The following is a 17,476-nucleotide window of genomic DNA, read 5'->3' on the forward strand; positions in this document are numbered from 1 at the left end:
GACCTTACTATGAAAGTTTATATGCCACAAAGTTGGAAAATGTAAAAGAAATGGACATTTTTTAAGATAAGTACCATATACCAAAGTTTAACCAAGACCAGGTGAATAATCTAAATAAACCTGTTAGTCGCGAAGAATTAGAAGCTGTTATCAAAAATCTCCCTACCAAAAAAAGCTCAGGACCAGATGGTTTCAATGCAGAACTCTACCAGAACTTCCAGGAAGAGCTAATACCTATACTCCTTAATGTATTCCACAATATAGAAACAGAAGAGTCACTGCCAAACTCCTTTTATGAAGCTACAGTCACCCTAATACCAAAACCACACAAAGACACAACCAAGAAAGATAATTACAGGCCAATCTCACTCATGAACATCGATGCGAAAATTCTCAATAAAATACTGGCAAACCGAACCCAAGAATACATTAGAAAAATTATCCATTATTATCATGTAGACTTCATTCCAGAGATGCAGGGATGGTTCAACATACGCAAATCTATCAATGTAATCCATCATATAAATAAACTGAAAGAAAAAAACCATATGATCATTTCATTGGATGCTGAAAAAGCATTTGACAAAATTCAACACCCATTTATGATAAAGGTATTGGAGAGACTGGGGATACAAGGATCATACCTAAATATAATAAAAGCAATATACAGCAAGCCGACAGCTAACGTCAAATTGAATGGAGAGAAACTCAAAGCCTTTCCACTAAAATCAGGAACACGACAAGGCTGTCCACTCTCTCCATACCTCTTCAATATAGTGCTTGAAGTTCTATCAATAGCAATAAGACAACATAAGGAGATCAAGGGGATTCGAATTGGAAAGGATGAAGTTAAACTTTCGTTATTTGCTGACGATATGATAGTGTACATAAGTGACCCCAAAATCTCTACCAAAGAACTCCTACAGCTGATAAACACCTTTAGTAACGTGGCAGGATACAAGGTCAATTCCAAAAAATCAGTGGCCCTCCTATACACAAAGTATAAAGAAGCGGAGAGGGAAATCAGAGAAACATCACCTTTTACGATAGCCACAAATAGCATAAAATATCTTGGGGTTACTCTAACCAAGGAAGTGAAAGACCTATTTGACAAGAACTTTAAGCCTTTGAAAAGAGAAATTAAGGAGGATACCAGAAAATGGAAAGACCTCCCCTACTCTTGGATTGGGAGAATCAACATAGTAAAAATGGCAATTCTACCAAAAGCAATCTATAGATTCAATGCAATCCCCATCAAAATCCCATCAAACTTCTTCACAGACCTGGAGAGAACAATAATCAATTTTATATGGAAAAGCAAAAAACCCAGGATAGCCAAAACAATCTTATACAATAAAGGAACTTCTGGAGGCATTACTATCCCTGACTACAAACTCTATTACAGAGCAACAGTATTGAAAACAGCTTGGTATTGGCATAAGAACAGAGAAGTCGACCTATGGAATCGAATAGAAGACACAGATACTAACCCTCAAACCTATGAACACCTAATTTTCGACAAGGGAGCAAAAGGTATACAATGGAAGAAGGAAAGCGTCTTTAACAAATGGTGCTGGCATAACTGGATGTCAACCTGTAGAAGAATGAAAATAGATCCATATCTATCACCATGCACAAAACTCAAGTCCAAATGGATTAAAGACATCAACATCAATCTGTCCACTTTGAACCTGATAGAAGAGAAAGTGGGAAGTAGTCTACAAGATATAGGCACAGGAGGCCACTTCCTAAGCAGAACCCCAGTAGCACAGACAATAAGAGAAACAATGAATAAATGGGACCTGCTGAAACTGAGAAGCTTCTGTAAAGCAAAGGACACTTTCAGTAAGACAAAAAGGCTGCCTTCTGACTGGGAGAAGATCTTCACCAACCCCTCATAAGACAAAGGTCTGATCTCCAGAATATACAAAGAACTCAAGAAACTAGACACTAAAACTCTAATTAAGCCTATTAAAAAAATGGGGTACTGATCTGAACAGAGAATTCACAACAGATGAACTTCAAATGGCCAGAAGACACTTAAGGTCATGCTCAACCTCCTTAGCGATCAGGGAAATGCAAATCAAAACCACTTTGAGATACCATCTTACACCTGTCAGAATAGCTAAAGTCAAAAACACCAATGATAGCCTATGCTGGAGAGGTTGTGGAATGAGGGGAACACTCATCCATTGTTGGTGGGAATGCAAACTTGTGCAGCCACTGTGGAAATCAGTGTGGCGATTTCTCAGGAAACTGGGAGTCAACCTCCCTCAGGACCCAGCAATTCCACTCTTGGGAATATACCCAAGAGATGCCCTATCATACTACAAAAGTATTTGTTCAACTATGTTCATAGCTGCACTATTTGTAATAGACAGAACCTGGAAACAACCTAGGTGCCCGTCAATAGAAGAATGGTTAAAGAAGGTGTGGAACATATATACATTAGAGTTTTACTCAGCGGTAAAGAACAATGACATCTTGAATTTTGCATGCAAATGGATGGAAATTGAAAACGCTTTACTGAGTGAGGTAACCCAGGCCCAAAAAGAGGAATATGGTATGTACTCACTCATAAGTTGATTCTAGCCATAGTTAAAGGTCTTTGGGTCTATAATTAGTGATCCTAGAGAAGATAGATAAGAAGGTGAACCTGAAGAAAATTTATATAGTTATCCTCCTGGATAATAGAACTAGGCAAGATTGCCAAGCAAAGTCAGGTGCATGGGGTGTGGGGGGGTGGAAGTAAGGGAAGATGGTTAGGGTGAGGAGAGAGGGCAAGAATTGGGGATGGCTTGGGGGAATGGGAGGGGGGAGGGAGGAAGGATGGTTATGGGAGCAGGGAAGTTTATACCGCAACTAAGAGAGCCATTCTAGGGTTTGCAAGAGACTTGATTCTTGAGGGGTTCACAGTAAAAATTAAATAAAATAAATAAATAAATAAATAAATAAATAAAAAGAAAAAAAAAGAAAAGAAAAGAAAAAGAAAACACTTTACTGAGTCTGGTAAGCCAGACCCAAAAAGAGGAATAAGGTATGTATTCACTCATAAGTGGATTCTAGCCATAATTAAAGGTCTTTGAGCCTATTATTCGTGATCCGAGAGAAGCTAAATAAGAAGGTGAACCTGAAGAAAATTCAGGTAGTTTTCCTCCTGAAGATTGGAAATAGACAAGAGTTCCAGATCCTTCATCTGGCAATAGAGGGAGATAAAGATGGGGTCCCACGTTGGAACACTGGACTTAACTCCCTAGCTCCAACCGAGAAGCAGCAGGAAGAAGAACGTGAGCAGGGAGGGCAAGATCAGAGGGAACCTTCATCTGGCGATGGATGGCGATGCAGACGGAGACCCACATTGGAGCACCAGACTGAGCCCTCCAAGGTCCAAAGGAGGAGCAGAAGGAGGAAGAACATGAAAAAGGAAATCAGAACGGCAAGGGGAGCGATCACCCACTGATACAAGGCGACTGATCTAATGAGAGTTCACCAAGGCAAGTTGACTGGGACTGAAGGAGCACTTGATCCAATCAGATTCTCTGGAGGAGGCTGGATTCTCTGAATGTGGCTGGCCCGAATTCTTTCTGAAAAGCCATTGACAATGACTCTGGGACTTGTTTCCTCAGCATATTCTGGATTTGGGGGGATCCAGTCTGGTTAGATACTCACCGTCCTGGTCCTGGAGGGAGTTGGGAGGAACTTGAACTACACACAGGGCAGGAAACCCTGACTGCTCTTAGGGATGGAGAGGGAAGAGGAGAGGGAGTGGGGGGAGTGGGAGGGTGTTGGGAGGAGGGGCGAAAACGGTAACTTTTATATTTTAATAAATTTTGAAAAAAAAACATTATTTTGACTGAGGTAATCCAGACACAGAAAGACAATTATCACATGTACTCACTCATAAGTGGTTTTAAAACATAAAGCAAAGAATGACAGCCTACAAACCACAATCCCAGGGACCTTAGACAATAATGAGGACACTCAGAGAGACTTAGATAGATGTGATCTACATGGGAAGTAGAAAGTAGAAAAAGATAAGATCTCCTGAGTAAATTGGAAGCATGGGGACCTTGAGGGAGGATTGAAGGAGGGAGGGGAGAGGCAGGGAGGGGAGCAAAGAAAAATGTAGAGCTCAATAAATATCAATAAAAAAGAACAACAACAAAAATGATATTGAAGTATGTGAGATGTGAATTCTTCTAATGCAAAGTTTAGTTATTATTATAGTTGAGTTTTAATAGAATTCAAACTAATGTTTCTTCATTTTTCAAAGGAGATACTTAAAATTTTATTTTGTAACAATATAATTTCACAAAAAAAACTAAGGATTTTTGTGTTTGAGCATTTACCCTGATGATCTTTTATCTGCTAACATCCATACAAGAGCTTTTCTGACAGGGATTTTTCAAGGTGATTACTTTCTTTAACCCAGGCCAAGGTGTTTGTGCTCCTCTCCCCATCAGAAAGTTATATTTAATCTTCTGAATTTCAAGGTGAGGGGCTAGAATGATGACTCAGATTTCCATAGCAGTCTTCTAGAAGACTATTCTGATCACTCATGTCTAGTGGCTCATAACCCTGTGTAACTCTAGTGCCAAGGGATCAGATGTGCATTTCTTGCTTCGATGGGTCCTGTACCTAGCATATCCAACCAGACAGAATACACACAAATAAATTAAAATAATATTTAAAAATTTAACAAAGCATGCAAATTTCATCTTGGATAATACATTAGGCAGTCTTATATTTGCTTCATTCATATTTGTCAGTTGCTATCTTAATCCACTTTAATTAAAATATTATAAATTGTTTAGTTTATAAATACTAGAGATATTTTTCTCATATATTTGAAATCTGGAAAGTTCAAGATGAAGACATTCTGCTTGATTTTATGTCTGTTTCCCCATGGAGAAGTCTCTCTTCATCAAGATCAAACCTGGAAGAAGAAATGAATAAACAGTCTTGGGCTTGGTTCCTAAGAAATCTTGTCTTGTAAATGGAGAATTCCATTCTAATGACCTAATTGTAAAGAGGCATTTCTGATTTAGAGACCAGAAAGGGAACTGGTCACTAATGCAAACCTAGTCTCTAAAGTAGGCTAAAAGAAAAAGAAAACACCTGCTCAATTCCATGCAAATAGAACAAGAAATAATGGAATGGTGTTGACTCACTAATTTAGCCCAAGTCAAATCTCCAGACACATGCTCCTTTGCATGGTAAAAAATTCCTGATAGGATTTTACATGAATATAGGTGAAGAACAAAAGACAGAACAGGGAGGATTAAGTCAAATAAGAAAGATCCATTTTTTGCTTTGATTCTTGAAGAGAGTAAACTGGCACAGAACTGTATTTCAATTAATAATAAAATGGAAATATATGAGTATTGCCAAGTAGGGGGCCAGTCTCCAGGCAGCACAGGCCTTAAAAAGAATCTACAGTGTCAGTATAAACTAAAACTTTTCTATCTGAGGGGTTTAGAGAAAATGACACACACGCACTCTCTTAGTGGTTTCCCTCCATCTCCATTATTTTTTTGCATTCTCTAATCATTTTCTCATTCGTGGTTCTTTCTTTCTAACTCCATCTTTACTCTTGATGTTTCCCTTCTAATTTTCTCATTTTTGAAGTTTTCCTTCTAGTCCATCTTTGCTCCTTCTTCTGACTCTCTTCTTTCCCTTACAGCTTATATACTCCAGCTAATTCTTTCAGGCAACACAGAAGTCATGAAGGGCTTACAATCCATTCTTTAACTGAATGATTACAGGTAAAATATTAAAAAGAGAGTCATCCCAATAAATCACATACAATATATGTAAGTAACTAGTATATTGGCAGGGTGCAAATTGTCATGTAAAGAAACAATCACTTTATTATCTATTTTGAGAGATCATCTAATAAGGAATTTTAAAATAGTAAAAAATCTAAACCAATGAATAGTACAATAAAATGAGAAAATTGTATGCTTATAACCTAAATTTCTGTATGTCTTAGACACTTGAACCCTTTGTCTTGCATTCTCCCAGGCATGAGAAAGGCAATTTAAAGTAAACCACAGCTATGTAATTATTTTACACTAACAGCCTGTAATCAGAAGTCATACATTCCAGTTTTCTCTAGTACTCAGTAGTTCCTGGAGAGTGCTAAGTCTTGGAACACAGAGACACCTGGAATATTGTAAATCCTCTAGTTCAAACTCAAGTGAACATTCCTGAGATACAGTAAATCTCTTAGCTTCAACTCAAGTCAGCACTCCCAAGCCCCTGTGGCATCATGGCACTCTAAATGTCAAAATGTACTTTCTACCCTTTGTGTTACCCTTGACCACAAAAGAAAACTTGTAGTCCTTTCTCATGGCCACAGAGTAAAATTATTTTATGTAGCTCTGACTAGTTAGAATTTCTTTAACTGTGGTGTTGCATAAAAGTTGCTTCTCTTTTTACACTTCTTCTTCTACATTAAAAAAACCCACTTGACTGATATTTGAATCTTCAGGATGCATGCCTATATGAACAAATTGAGATCCTGAATGGGTGCAAGCAATTAATCATTCTTCTGCTATCAACAATTGGTCTTTTTTATATTCATAACCGTAGCCTAATGAATCAGACAGTTCAGCTATGTGTTCTTGTATAATTTAGATTGTTTGATTGTTTTTCTGGATATTTCATATTAAGAAAACTATTAGCAAGGCATCTTGTAGAGCATAAAATTATTTTTAAAGCCTTGTTTCAGCTAAAGGTGCACATAGAAACCTGTGACTATATCTTGTCAGCAATAAGAGAATTAGACCAGCCTGGCCCCTAGACACAAATGATTTCCTTTAATCATTAACCTAAGATATGGTCTAAGGTATTTCCTTAAGTGGGACTTATAGGCTTAGCAGTAAAACATGTTCTTGTGTTTATTTTTATTCATTCAAACTCTGTATAAGCTATCATTTTTATTGTCAATTAGGCAGTACAGCTTAGGGAGGGATCACCTTCTAGACAATCCACATACAAAAATGCCCAGTAGATTGTGATGTTTCCATGAGATAAACACGCTGCATATAGGCAGTAGGGGTCTCCCCACATCCACTCCCACTATGCCAGGTACCAGAGGAAAATTGCAATAGCAAACATGTAAAGGAACAGCAGAGGCAAAAGACATCCTGGTGTCTGTGGTCTCATAGACTTGATTAAATAAGATTGACCCATCAGTTTTCTCCTGGGCACCACAAACTTCAATTGTCAACCTGCTGTTTCTCTGACATGGGCACCAACATATAGGGTGAAAACGTGATACTAAGAAGTAAGAAATGGCACTACTCTTCCAGAGGACATGATTCCCAGTATGTTCATTGTAATCACGCAGAAGTAAACACTAATCAGTTAGGACTGCCCTAATACATATGATGGGAATTGCATGACCGAAAATCACTGGCCAAGTGATTTACCCTAACCTAAGTTTGTTTTAAGCATATGAGACAAGATATATAGTCCAATTATTTAGGATTTAGAACTTGATTTTACCTTTAACTGACTGTACATGTCTTGGAAAATCTACTTTAGAGTTCTTTTAGAATGCTATGATATAAGGCTTGAGGGTTCAGGACTTTGGCATCAAGAGTTTGGGCATCCTTCTTTTAAAGATTCTATGGCACCATGATAAGCAATAGGTTTAAGGCAGAGTTGATGTTCTACCATGTAATGGTTCTTTCATAAGAGAAGACTAGTAAGCAAACATTGATTCTAAGAAGTCATCTGTTTCTCTACTTCTCCATTCAGTTTGTAAGGAAGGGACCTATAAATGAGGGCAGGTGTACATCCAGATTCAGGAAAGAAGTCCTTCAGAAACTACCTAGTGACATGAAAATCTACCAAGATCGTCAAAATCTGAAGAGAAATATTAGTTCAATAAGAACATCAGGAACAAATTACAACATTAATTACATATTATTCTTTTGTGATTTTCAAAGCATCTATATAATGTCCAGATAATTTATATTCCGATGACACATGGCCACAGTCATAGGTCTAGCCACTGGCTCCAACTATAAACATCTTTGGGGAGATAGTTACACTGATATCTACGTCATTTAGGGAGATGAAAAATAGAGTCTACATGTTATCTAGTCAATTATGTACACATGCATATTACTAACACATATTAGACTTAACAATCTGCCATCCCCAAATGCAACATTTCATATGGACTCTTCAGTAAACCTAGGACTAATGGAGACTAGGATGAACAAGTTCTCATTTCATAATTTGGGGAAAAAAATTATACATACACAAAGACCAAAATGAAAAAGTGATATTACTATTCAAACAAAATTATAATGCTATAATGAATCCTTTGCATGCAAAGCAGACAATTACTGTTCTTCTAACTTTACCTGTGGGAAGAGAATGAAAATTCCCATATACAAGACATAATTATCTTCCATATACACCGAACATCCATAATCCCATGAAATTATATTTCAAGCACCTTTTATGAACTTAATTAATGAGGGAAATTTCTTTGTATTATTCAAATTTATACACATCTTGAAAAAAATATAGTATGTAAAATTTGAAAATAACACCAAACTGGCAGCAGGGGAGAACATTTGTGCCTGACAAAAGCCTTTCCCGTTGCATAGGCAGCATCAGAAATAAAATTCTTATCCCTTCCTTTCTCAGGAGCCTTCTTTTATTCCTGCCTTCTCCACTGCATTCCAGGCTGCAATTCTTTCCCTTATGCAGTCTTTCTCACAAGGAGTTTAACTCTCTGCATCTCACTTCAAGTGCTTTGCCCTTCATGTTTTTGCCTTTCTTTAGATTTAAATTTTAATTTGGACACAAGCTTCTTCTCTATGGCTTCCTCCTTTACATAATTAAAATAGGAAAGTGCCCCTTTCTTTCCTTGGGTCAGTTCTTCCCCACCCCCTCTCTCTCTTCTGTTTCCTCCAACACTAACTTTCTCTCTTGCTTTTATGCTTTTCTTGTCTCCCAAATATTAAGTAGATGGGTTTAAAAAGGGAGAAAAGAGCAACCTATTGTCTTGGCAACAGACCTAGGTTGCTCCCCACAAACTGGCTGCAAGGCCCCATTGCTGAAGACAACATCCATACAACTCACTGAACAAGGAGAAGGCAAACATGTGCCTACATAGAATCTTCATGCCTACAATCTAGTATCTTTGGTACATGAAGATAATTTTTAGGCTACTAAAAGAGAAAGGTAAACACAAACCCAGCAACAATAATGTTCTACCTGCAATAGATCCTAGGACAATATTAGAACAAATGTTAGGGGAGTAAAAATCCAATGTCTATTTTGACATAAGATTCACTACAAAAGATAGAACCCATACCAGACGCTGCTTGGTGACCAAAAACAAGAGACTACATCAAAATGACAAATACTACTGGTCTTAAGAAATACTAATAAAATAATTAGAATGGTATTCTGCTATACTTATAAATAAGGGCCCTATTAAGCCTTCATCAAAGAAATTTCTTTATGCAGTACATGGAATAACATAGAGACCCACAGTCAGATATTTTGCAGAGAATGAGACCATGTAACATACAGATATAACTTGGATGTTTCCACCAAATGCCTCCACTCAGAGCTCAAGGAATACTGTAGAAGAGAGGGTAGAAACATTGTAAGAACCAGAGGGGATGGAGAATATTGAAGCAGCAAACATTCTGCATGCACTGATCTGAACCTTTGTCTCTGTGTATGTGTGTGTGTAAGTATAAATGTATGTGTGCATGTGTGTATATGAGTATATGAGACTCCTGAGTATATGAGAACAAATTTGGGGAATTTCTGATTCTTGTGTCCTCTCATGGGTTCTTTCCCTTATGTTGGATGTCTTGTCCATCTTTGATATGATTTTTTTTATAATCTTATTATTATATTATATTTTATTGCTATCTCTTAGAAGTCTGTTCTGTTCTCATTAGAGACATTGGGGATTATTTGGATGATATAAGAGGTGGGGAGGAACTGGGAAGAATAGAGGGAGAGGAAACTGTAATCACGATATCTATTTTCAATTAAAGAGGAGAAAAGAAAAAGGAAAGTATGAAATCAGGTGAATCTGGGAAGAATTAGAAAAGTGGGATCAATATAATCAAAATAAATTTTATGAAATTCTCAAAGAAACAATACAAATTAATTAAAAATGTGAATATATTTGCATGTATTATATATGCATATTTTATATATATTAGATATTAACTTCTAAAACTGTGGTTCAAATTTGTGCATGTCTCTTTAGTTACTAGATGAAATAAAATGCTTTTAATTACTTGAAAATTGGTTTTCATTTATCTGTTTTCTCTAAACTAGATTCAAACAACCTTTTGGGGCAATTTGAGCCACTAGATTACACATATCAGAGATTTTAAAAATCTAAGGATGATATTCTATTAGCATTAGGAACGTATTAAAATTACTTTTTGAAATGACAGGGTTTGCTTGAATAAATATGAAATTTTATGTAAATATCTTAGGGTGAAAGCTTTAACACAGTGGCAGGGCACTGACGTAATAAATAAAAGGTAATTGCTAAAATAAAATAGTGAAAACTCTTATGACCAGTAAGATAGTTCAGCAAGGAAAGACACCTGGCAAGCCTGTTGACATATGTTGACACGGGGGAAAATGCCGCTGGGTCCTAAAGGCTCCCTTAGAGGAGGGAGTGAGAAGGCACAGTTTCAACAGCGTAGACACCTGTAGTCAGGTAAAAGGCAAATAGCAGACTTGCTAATTCAACAATGAGGAGAGCCTTAAATACCCTCCTCCCAGCACGAAGGCTGTATTCCAGTCAGTTAACATTGCATGGTTACCTGTCATTAGCCAGGCACAATAAGAACATCTGATAATGACTGTTGCTAGGTCCTCAGGCAGACTCCATGATGGCTCATCTCTGGGCCTTGTAGGCCTTATCTTCCTACAGGTAAAGAAATGGTGGGTGGAGGGTACTGACCCTTGAAAATATCTCTCTGATGACCCTATGAGTACCATGGAATCTCAACAACACACACACACCACTACACTCACACAAACCTGCACATAAATAAAATATTTTAAACAAACAAATATATCTACATATGAAGCATTTTTCTGTTAGTTTGCTTTATGATTCTTATTTGAATTTCCATTTTCAGTATTTGTAAATAGAAGAAAAATATTATATACACTCTGTGATTATTGTTCTTCCAGTATAACAGACTAAAATATTTCATGAGTTAGATTATTCTATTTTACACTAGAGACTTAAATCTAGATGTGATAAAAATGAAAACCATTTTCATGAAAATATCTCCTTTGGATACTTTAAGGCAATTTTAAGATAACTATCCTACTTATTCTACTCTCCATCTGGTGTAGAAATGACCAATTTATCTAAAATATGGTTATTTTTTCTAGGCAATTAGTTACTCTGAACTTTAAAAAATATTAAATACTGTGCAAACAAGACCGTGATTGTGAATAATTTTATTCTTTCACAAACAAAAGTGGTCTATTTGTATCTGTATGAGATATTATTTAACAAATTTGAGAAATGCTTCCTGAGGTTATTTGATCACTGATGTTTATATGCCAAGACACCAGACTGTAAGCTGTAAATTGAACCTATTATGTTAGGACACCTACACAGTGGCCTAACTCATGTCTTGGTAGGTGGACTATGCTGTTGATTACAAATATCTTCATAATTTTACTTATTCACTAACTTGAAAAGATGAACATTAACCTATATTTTGTATAGAATTTCTAACTAAAACAGTTTCCTCAGTAAAAGTTGACTTATTTATATTGTTAATTGTACCCTTGCTCATACACACATTAATACTTTATATTAATCAGAATTTTCACAGGCACAGAAGTACAATGTGGGTGTGTGAATAAAATAGATTCCACATATTCTTGGTGAGGGACTAGTTCAGAAGAATAGTGAATAGTGGAAGAGCTGAAGAGGAGTTGAACCTTCTGTAACTATTCCGTGCTTGCCACTGACGCTTGAACTCACAGAAGCAAGTATTACATGTACAGGATACACAAATCTGTGCCTAGCAGGCTTCTATCTTGAGGTGTGGAAGAATTCACAAATCTCATCTGTTCCCTGAGGACTTCCAGGTTTATGGTTGATGGACAGAAGTGCCAATGCTCTTAAAAATAATGGAAGGCAGCAGGTTATAAAGAAGTACATCACTGGGACTGGGGAGGAATGGGTTAATGTGGGAGAGATGTGAATTGATCTATTACATTCACTGATGAAAATGTAATAATGAAACACACTGTTGTGTATTCATGTGTAATTATTATATGGCAATAATGCATTTAAAATGAAATTATTAAAAGTGCGTGAATGCATATTTTCTTACCACTCTCTAAATCATTTTATAAGACACACTTTTTATGTTGTTAATGAGTTTAAGTAGAGAATTGAACCAGAAAATACAATGTATTTCTTTCCTTCCTTCTTTGTGCAGTTCAAACTACTTAATTCTATCTTTACAATATTTGCAACAAAAGATTGCATCTAGTCATCTTTGCAGATTACATTTAGTGACTCTAGGAAAGCAGAAAAGATATCTTAATTTTTACAACATTCTGTGAATGTCAGAGTCCTTCTCTTGAGTTATAATGCCCCTAGTTTGTCCATGTGGAATGTTGGGATCACTGGGATGTAAAGCAAGGAGGGCAATTTGAACACCAACTTTGGTAGGAAATGAATGAATTAGACTTGAATAAATATGCAGCAGCAGAATTAACACTTCACACTGCAGTCTTACACAGTTCATTGCAGTCCCCTGAGATGAGAATTGTATTTCACTTAAGTAGCACTTGACCTAAGGTACTCCTGCCTGTGAGGAATTCTGATTTGCACAATGCTTAACTGGATTTTCCCAGTGGATGCAGTGAACACAAATTCTAATCATTACATGTTGGGAAAATTGCTGTTTCGGAAGTACATAATAACAAATGTATCCTGGTCTATTTATTAATAATCCTTGACACATTTTAATATGTGGGTGAATATGATGTTGGAATAGAGCCTGACAAAATAATATTGCTAATTATTATTAACAATAATAATGCAGAAATTAAAGTGTAAGATATTCGATCCATATATTAATCTTAGTCAACTACTTACCAAGTGCCCTTTTATTTTTTCTATGCTGAAAACAATATTTAGATAAATATCTTTCAACTGTGATTGGTTCTGTTTCTTTGTTTGAGCAATTATAGTAGGTCCTGGGGAAAAAAATAATGAATGAATACTGTCTGGTGTTTAGGCAATAGCAGGTAAGAACAGTTGTGAAGAATGAAGCAAGAACAGTTACAATTCCAAGATCAGATTTGGGAAATCCATGGAGGACAAACCTTATGAATTAATGACAATGCAATCTATAACATGTTAGCAAACAGGTTTGGAGATTGTTAGCAAACTTGAGTGTATAGTTATAAGCAATACTTGGGGGCAGTCTTCTGCCTAGATGTCTCTAAAATCAGGGAGTGTGAAAGAAGTTTGAAAAGATCAATGGATGAGAATTCCAGGAAGATGGAGGTTACTGTGTATAGGGCTTCTAATTTATGATGTAGGAGAAAACAAACAAAGCAACAATAAAGCTAAAGCCTTCCCCGCTTTGCAAAGCCTCTCATTACCAGGAAAGACAGCAAAAGTTTTTGCAAAGATTACTGTGACTGATGTTTTAGAATGTGGCCTCAATTTTAGAGATAATTTTAGTGTGGGGATAATGTGTGAAATAGTTTGGACAGTTACATCTTGACTGTAAATAGAAGGAGGACAAGGAATGTGAGGCAAGCACAACCTTGTGTCATTTTTTAATGGAGGTAGGAGCGCTTGATGAGTGACAAAATGAAAAGCTAGACATTGTTGCAAATACAGAGAGCTCCATAGTTCTCTGAAAGAAACATGTGCTGGTTTGCTAGAGTCTTTGTAACCAAGCACTGTAAATCTATCTCTCATACCGACAGAACTACTTTTGCAGTTTCTGTTCTGGCTTGAGGATGTCTGCTGGTTTTCCATCTTCACTAATCTGAATAAGTATTTCTCCGGTGGAACACATGAACAGATTCATATTATTTTATTCCCATCTTTAAAGGACACTTCTCTATTCACAATGATATGCTGGGGCATCAGAAAGAGAAATTTTATGGCAAATGTAATTCAATCTTCACTAGTAAATAATGCAACAAACAAGACATTTATAGTTGGACAAACATAATCACCTTAATGAACATACTTTGTGTCAGAGAACACTTGTAAAAGTGATTTTAACGTGTTTGTCATGACTAATGTGTATACAATTCTAGAGATCAGGAATCCCGTTTAGAACTAAAGAGGCGGTCTTTAACCTCTAAACAAGAATCTATTATCAAAACCCAGTGCCATTGTCCTTGACTTCTCAGTCAGCCCTCCATGTCAGCCATGTTCAGAGAGTTCGGTTTGATCACATGCTCCATCAGTCCCAGTCCAGCTGGCCTTGGTGATTTCTCATTAGATCAGCCCCTTTGTATCAGTGCGTGAACGCACCCCTCGTGATCCTGGCTTCCTTGCTCACATTCTCTCTCCTTCTGCTCCTCATTTGGACCTTGGGAGCTCAGCCCAGTGCTCCAGTGTGGGTCTCTGTCTCTATCTCCATCCATTGCCAGATGAAGGTTCTATGGTGTTATGTAAGATATTCATCAGAGTGGCTATAGTATAGGGCCAGTTCAGGTGCCCTCTCCTCAGCTGCTCAAGGAACAATCTGGGGACATCTCCTTGGATACCTGGAAACCCCTCTAAAGTCCAGTCTCTTGCCAACCCTCAAATGACTCCCTTAATTAAGATATATACTTCCCTGCTCCCATATCCACTCCTCCTCCATCCCAATGTCCCATTCCCCCAAGCTCTCCCCATATTCCTCTTCTCACTTCTCTCTCCTCATCTCTCCTTACCCCCATCCCATCCCCACCCCCAAGCTCTCAATTTTTGCCTGGAAATCTTGTATACTTCCAATATCCATGAGGATAACTACATGGTTTTATTTTGTTTGTTTGTTTGTTGGGGGGGTTCACCTTCCTATTTAGCTTCTCTAGGATCATGAATTATAGGCTCAATGTCCTTTATTTATGGCTAGAATCCACTAATGAGTGAGTACATACTATATTCATCTTTTTGGGTCTGGATTGCTTCACTCAGGATAGTGTTCTCTATTTCCATCCATTTGCATGCAAAATTCAAGATGTCATTGTTTTTTTACTGTTGAGTAGTACTCTAATGCGTATATATTCCACACATTCTTTATCCATTCTTCCACTGAGGGGAATCTAGGTTGTTTCCAGGTTCTGGTTATTTGCAAATATTGCTACTATGAACATAGATGAATAAATCCTTTTGTAGTATGATGGGGCATCTCTTGGGTATATTCCCTGGAGTGGTATTGCTGGATCCTGGCACTGGGTTTTGATTTTACTCCATTTACTGGCTTCGTGGAAACCTAATCTGTTTGGCTCCTCACCTTCCTAGATCTGGATGGAGGTGGGAGGACATTGGACTTCCCACAGGGCAGGGAACCCTGACTACTCTTTGGACTGGAGAGGTAGGGGGAGGGAGAATGGGGAGAGGGGAGTGAAATGGGAGGAGGGGGGGAGGTGAAAATTTGTAGTAGTAGTAGTAGTAGTAATAATAATAATAATAATAAAAAGAACAACAAGAAAAAGAAAAAATTTCTCAGAACAAAGCCCGGCTAGTGTACAATTTTAAGTGAAATGTTAGTATATTATTAAAATACAAGAAGTATTAACTGCAGCAAGCTGGAACAGCAAAGTAGATGGCATTTGTGACAGTATGGTAGTTTTTGAAAATCATGTAAAAGATTTTAATAAAATTTTGTTTACTTTTCAAAAAAAGAATCTATTAATATAAATCCTATATGAGAATAAAACCCTGTTAAATAGCATAAGACAAGGAAAAGAGATTTTCAAATCTGCAGACTAAACTATAATCAAAGGAACATTAAGGTCACAAAAGAAAAACGTGATCATCAATTGACAGTTGAGTCATATTTTGAAACATTTTATTTATCATAACAAAATAAAAACGCTGGTGTATTGGCCCACTTTAACAGATGATAATCTGATTCAGTAGATGTGGTGAAGCAGCAGAGGGAGAATTATATAACAATAGATAGGGAGATGGATACATTATACACAGAGATCTGGTTGGAAATGCTCAGGTTACAAGGTTATTAGGTGAGTAAAACTAAGACACAAGAGAATTTAGAAAAACTTAGTTTATGTTGTTCTACTATCCTTTCCTTATGATCAGAGGACCCATTTTAGTGGAGGTGAGGTGAAAATGTTCTTAGAAAAGAGAAATGTACTAGTAACTACAAAGGCACACAATAGAAGCTTAGATGAGTTAAATAAAGTCTTTATAGGTTGCAGTTGGAGAATTAAGGAGCTGCACAGACTCAAGGGCTTGGAAATTTAAACAAATGTCTCAAGAAATAAGGTAGGCATAATCTTATTGTGTTATACATCCAGGAATTATGCTTTAAAATATGGAAAATTAGCATGTTTGAAGTTTTAAGTGCAATTGTCCATAACTGCTGAGCCAACCTCTCTAGCCTTCCCTCCAAATATGCTCATAGAGTGTTATAATGCAACGCAAAATGCACTGAATCACTGGAACCTGGCAGAAGAAGGAAAAAAAAAACTGAATAGTCTCCTTCAAGTAGACAAAATGAATTTGGGGACAGGATTAAGTAAGGAACTTGGGGACAAGTTCAAATTAAGTAATCACGTATTAAATTTGCAAATGTCCCTTACATTGTCTCTCTTTACTTTGTCTATTCTCCCTTGAGGTTATTCTTGCTTTCTTACTCTGATAGCAAGTCAGTAAGGCATTCTTTGCGTAAAATGCAGAAAAGCTAGCGACCAGGGTGAGCAAATGATACTAGCAAAGAGCATGACGGCACAATCTTTCTCACGCTGTTGTCTGAAAAATTGGTGCTTTATTCACTTGCGCAAAACACCTATAGTGAGATGGAACATTTGAAAGAATAATGAAGGGAAGGCAGCATCCAAAGGACCTTGACTATAAGCCATATCTGCCCAATAAGAAAGAAGATATCTGTCCTTTTCAAGTTAAATAAACTGCCAATCGTTCCAGTGAAATATGCTTACAATTGTAGCTTATTTATGGACATGCACTGGCAATTGCAGTCACCAATATAAAAGCATTTCAGTTACAGCCAGCACATATCAAATCGTGTCCTAAAAGTATGATAAGCAAGGCCACAGTGTGAAGGAATGTGCGTAAAGGTTTGTGATGGATGAATTAAAACAGCAACATTTATTCATGGCCAAACAAAGGAAGTCCAATGTTTGAGAAAGAAATGAGAGAAAATAAATAGCCTTATGAGCATAAAAGCATTCTTTCCTTAATGCACTGTACTTTGTATTCCGAAACAAA

This window comes from Myodes glareolus, chromosome 6 (assembly GCF_982192425.1).
Source record: "Myodes glareolus chromosome 6, mMyoGla1.1, whole genome shotgun sequence".
Lineage (NCBI taxonomy): Eukaryota > Metazoa > Chordata > Mammalia > Rodentia > Cricetidae > Myodes > Myodes glareolus.